At 35.3% G+C, this 5,670-nt stretch overlaps 1 long non-coding RNA gene across 1 annotated transcript; it reads right to left on the bottom strand.

The window, feature by feature from the left end:
* Positions 1-782: 782 nt before the first annotated feature.
* LOC142535857 (uncharacterized) lies at positions 783-2,823 on the bottom strand. The gene is made up of 2 exons (XR_012817814.1): positions 2,587-2,823; positions 783-1,754 (listed from the first exon to the last, which is right to left on the bottom strand). It is a non-coding gene; the product is annotated as an uncharacterized LOC142535857 (long non-coding RNA).
* Between the last annotated feature and the right edge of the window lie 2,847 nt (positions 2,824-5,670).

The following is a 5,670-nucleotide window of genomic DNA, read 5'->3' as shown; positions in this document are numbered from 1 at the left end:
ATGGGGGTGGGGAAGGGAGAGCCCCAATTGGTAGAAAAAAACCCACAACCCCTTGGGGTTATCCTGCACTTGGAAGAAGAAGTAGAAAAAGGAATAAATATAGTGATAATTTGATTGTTCGTCGCCGTAGTAAATAGACGAGAAAATAGAATTTCTTTTTTCGTCTTTACAAAAAAGAAATAGGAGTTAGCTGTGATACGTTCACTAAAAAAAAATCCTTTTGTAGCCAATAATCTATTAATAAAAATAGAAAAGCTTAATAAAAAAGCAGAAAAAAAAATAATAGTAACTTGGTCCCGTGCATCTACCATTATACCCACAATGATCGGCCATACGATTGCTATTCATAATGGTAAGGAACACTTTCCTATTTATATAATAGATCGTATGGTAGGACACAAATTGGGAGAATTTGTACCTACTTTAAATTTCCGAGGACATGCAAAAAATGATAATCGATCTCGTCGATAATCTTATCTTAAAAAAAATGGATAGATATTTATGATTTATTAGTAGGAGACAAACCTTATGCTAAAGAAAAAAAAAACAGAAGTATACGCTTTAGGTCGACATATATCTCTATCTGCTGATAAAGCAAGAAGAGTAATTGATCAAATTCGTGGACGTTCTTATGAGGAAACACTTATGATACTAGAACTCATGTCTTATAGAGCATGTTATCCAATTTTTAAATTGGTTTATTCTGCAGCAGCAAATGCGAGTTACAATATGGCTTCCAACAAAGCCGATTTAGTAATTAGTAAAGCTGAAGTTAATGAGGGTACTACCGCGAAGAGATTAAAACCTCGAGCTCGAGGACGTCGTTATGCGATAAAAAGAAATACCTGTCATATAACTCTTGTAGTGAAAGATAGATCTCTAAATGCTGACTATGAACAAATGGATTCGTGGATATATGATGATAGATATTAGGGGAGGAGTATGGGACAAAAAATAAATCCACTTGGTTTCAGACTTGGTACAATCCAACGTCATCATTCCCTTTGGTTTGCACAACCAAAAAATTATTCTAAGGGTCTACAAGAAGATCATAAAATAAGAGATTTTATCAAAAATTATGTACAAAAGAATATGAGAATATCCTCCGGCACCGAGGGGATTGCACGTATAGAGATTCAAAAGAGAATCGATTTGATCCAGATCATAATCTTTATGGGATTCCCAAAGTTATTAATAGAAAGTAGACCACGAGGAATCGAAGAATTACAGATGAACCTACAAAAAGAATTTGATTATGGAAACCGAAAACTAAACATTGCTATCACAAGAATTGCAAAACCTTACGGAAACCCTAATATTCTTGCAGGATTTATAGCCGGACAATTAAAGAATAGAGTTTCATTTCGAAAAGCAATGAAAAAAGCTATTGAATTAACTGAACAAGCAGATACAAAAGGGATTCAAGTACAAATTGCAGGACGTATCGATGGAAAAGAAATTGCACGTGTCGAATGGATCAGAGAAGGCAGGGTTCCCCTGCAAACCATTCGAGCTAAAATTGATTATTGTTCTTATATTGTTCGGACTATCTATGGGGTATTAGGTATCAAAATTTGGATTTTTCTAGACAAAGAAGAGGAATAAGAAAACTTGACTTGTTTTTCCCATTGATAGAACAAAAAAAGGGAAACTTCTTCGTTCTTTTTCTGATTAATCAAAACAAGCAATTCTAATTTTTAATTCTTTATAGGGTTGAATAAAAATCCGATTCACCTTTTGATATAATTGCTATGCTTAGTGTGTGACTCGTTGGTTAGGGTTAGGATTAAAAAAAAAGACCAGCCCCATAGTATGAAAACCAACTCATCACTTCGTATTATCTGGATCTAAAGAACCAGACAAAATATGATAAATTGGTCATATCTTTGTAGCAACTGAAATCTTTTAACTTTAATTCTAAGTTTAAAACAATATACAGAAGAAGGGTGTGGATAAACGGAAGGATGAGAGAAAGAGAGAAAAAGAATATCAATATTGCTATAGAATTCCAATATGTAAGGTCTATGTATAAGTCCTCTCAAAAAAACAGTGTAATAAAGCATCAATACTAGTTGATTCATCCATAATGAACTAAATATTAAACGAATCAGAAGAAAGAAATCAAGAGCTTCGAGCCAATAAAGACTAAGAAGGTTGACTCAAGAATAAATTGGATTATTAGCTCCATTGCAAATTCGGACCTAACCATTAAGTACGAGGCGATGGGAACGATGGAACCTGTGAACGCAAAAGATTTTATTGAACAAATGAATCTTAATGATTCGCTAGTCGGGACGGCGAAATGAACCGGAAATCTATTCATCTATTCTGAGAAGTCATGAACAAGTCCTAGCGCGGAAATAGAGATTGCAAGAGTAAATATTCGCCCGCGAAAACTTTATTTTTTTATAAATTTAAAAAAAAAATGTGAATATCTATTTAATATAGATTAAAATCTAAGTGAAATATAGATTAAAATCTAAGTGAAATTCCATTTTGAAGCCTTTTATTCGCGAGGAGCTGAATGAGAAGAAACTCTCACGTCCAGTTCTGTAGTAGAGATGGAATTCCAAAACACCCATCAACTATAACCCCAAAAGAACTAGATTCCGTAAACAACATAGAGGAAGAATGAAGGGAATGGCTTATCGAGGTAATCGTATTTGTTTCGGTAAATATGCTCTTCAGGCACTTGAACCTGCTTGGATCACATCTAGACAAATCGAAGCCGGTCGACGAGCAATGACACGAAATGCACGCCGTGGGGGAAAAATATGGGTACGCATATTTCCAGACAAGCCAATTACCATAAGACCTGCTGAAACACGTATGGGTTCAGGGAAAGGATCCCCCGAATATTGGGTAGCAGTTGTTAAATCGGGTCGAATACTATATGAAATAGGTGGAGTAACTGAAAATATAGCTAAAAGGGCTATTTTAACAGCAGCATCGAAAATGCCTATACGAACTCAATTTATTAGTTCGGGATAAAAAAAAGAACCCACAGAAATGAGTCTTTAGGGATGAAAAAAAGACCACACAGGTCTCTTTTTTTGGACAAACAATATTTCTTTTATTTTCTTCATCCTTTGAATTGGAAGAATAGACTAAAAAATTGATATGATTCAACCTCAGACTTATTTAAATGTAGCGGATAACAGCGGGGCTCGAGAATTGATGTGTATTCGAATCATAGGAGCTAGCAATCGTCGATATGCTCATATTGGTGACGTTATTGTTGCTGTGATCAAAGAAGCATTACCAAACATGTCCCTAGAAAAATCAGAAGTAGTCAGAGCTGTAATTGTTCGTACCTGTAAAGAACTTAAACGTGACAACGGTATGATAATACGATATGATGACAATGCCGCAGTTGTGATTGATCAAGAAGGAAATCCAAAAGGAACTAGAATCTTTGGTGCAATTCCTCGGGAATTGAGACAATTAAATTTTACTAAAATAGTTTCATTAGCTCCCGAGGTATTATAAAATAAAAAGAGATCGTGAAATCTTTATAAAGAAATAAATTAAGAACTAGATTAATTCCTAGATTGTGTCTCACGTATATACCTTTCAACTTCATATTCATAAACCAATAAAAAAAAGAAAAACATGTTAATTATATCCAATTTTGAGACATCAATCATTTTAGTTCATCATGGGTAGGGACACTATTTCTGAGATAATAACCTCTATACGAAATGCTGATATGGATAAAAAACGAGTTGTTCGTATAGCATCTACTAATATTACCGAAAATATTGTTAAAATACTTTTCCGCGAAGGTTTTATCGAAAACGTCAGAAAACATCAAGAAAAAAACAAATATTTTTTGGTTTTAACCCTGCGACATAGAAGGAATAGGAAAAGACCCTATAGAAATTTTTTAAATTTAAAACGGATTGGCCGACCTGGTTTACGAATATATTCTAACTCTCAACGAATTCCTAGAATTTTAGGTGGGATGGGGATTGTAATTCTTTCTACTTCTCGAGGTATAATGACAGACCGGGAAGCTCGACTAGAAAGAATTGGCGGAGAGTTGTTGTGTTCTATATGGTAATCCGTTTAATATCCAACGACTCTCTTTCTATTTGTAAAAAAAAGAAGTTGTCTAATAGCGTTTCTCGTACATTAGTTGATACTTCAAGGGGGCTTTACCTGGAATGAAAGAACAAAAATGGATTCATGAAGGTTTAATTACTGAATCACTTCCCAACGGCATGTTCCGGGTTCGGTTAGATAATGAAGATCTGATTCTAGGTTATGTTTCAGGAAAGATCCGACGTAGTTTTATACGGATATTGCCAGGCGATAAAGTAAAAATTGAAGTAAGTCGTTATGATTCAACGAGAGGACGTATAATTTATCGACTCCGAAACAAGGATTCGAAAGATTAGGTGCTTTTTATTCAATACGACTCAAGATGAAAAATTTCAAGAAACTTATTTTCTACCAAGAAGTAGATTCAGAATTAAGATAAGGAATGATAAATATGAAAATAAGGGTTTCCGTTCGTAAAATTTGTGAAAAGTGTCGACTAATCCGTAGGCGGGGGCGCATTATAGTAATTTGCTCCAACCCCAGACATAAACAAAGACAAGGATAATCAGACTCGCTAAAGGGTTCAATGTAAAAATAATAAATCTCTTTTGACATGAAATGGATATATCCATATATTTCGGACTCAGATTTATGAGATGCTAAAATATGGCAAAAGCTATACCGAGAATTGGTTCGCGTAGGAATGTACGTATTGGTTCACGTAAGAGTGCACGTAGAATACCAAAGGGAGTTATTCATGTTCAAGCAAGTTTCAATAATACCATTGTCACAGTTACAGATGTACGGGGTCGAGTGATTTCCTGGTCCTCCGCCGGTACTTGTGGATTCAAGGGTACGAGAAGAGGCACACCTTTTGCCGCTCAAACTGCAGCAGCAAATGTTATTCGTACAGTAGTTGATCAAGGTATGCAACGAGCAGAAGTCATGATAAAAGGTCCCGGTCTCGGAAGAGACGCAGCATTACGCGCTATTCGTAGAAGTGGTATACTATTAACTTTCGTACGAGATGTAACCCCTATGCCACATAATGGCTGTAGACCTCCGAAAAAAAGACGTGTGTAGGAAATGAATAGTGAAGAAATTTCAAAAGAAACAAGAGAAATAAATGATTCAAATTCAATCAAATAAAATAATATTACTATGGTTCGAGAGAAAGTAACAGTATCTACTCGGACACTACAGTGGAAATGTGTTGAATCAAGAACAGACAGTAAACGTCTCTATTATGGGCGCTTTATTCTCTCTCCACTTATGAAAGGACAAGCCGACACAATAGGCATTGCGATGCGAAGAGCTTTGCTTGGAGAAATAGAAGGAACATGTATCACACGTGTAAAATCTGAGAACGTCCCGCATGAATATTCTACAATAACGGGTATTCAAGAATCGGTTCATGAGATTTTAATGAATTTGAAAGAAATTGTATTGAGAAGTAATCTATATGGGACTTGTGAAGCGTCTATTTGTGTCAGAGGTCCTGGATATGTAACTGCTCAAGATATCATCTTACCGCCTTATGTAGAAATCGTCGATAATACACAACATATAGCTAGCTTGATCGAACCAATTCATTTTTGTATTGGATTAGAAATCGAGAGAAATCGG

Source organism: Primulina tabacum, unplaced genomic scaffold (assembly GCF_025594145.1).
Source record: "Primulina tabacum isolate GXHZ01 unplaced genomic scaffold, ASM2559414v2 Contig1152, whole genome shotgun sequence".
Classification (NCBI taxonomy): domain Eukaryota; kingdom Viridiplantae; phylum Streptophyta; class Magnoliopsida; order Lamiales; family Gesneriaceae; genus Primulina; species Primulina tabacum.
The sequence above is the reverse complement of the archived record's forward strand: the minus strand, read 5'-3'. Positions and strand labels throughout refer to the sequence as shown.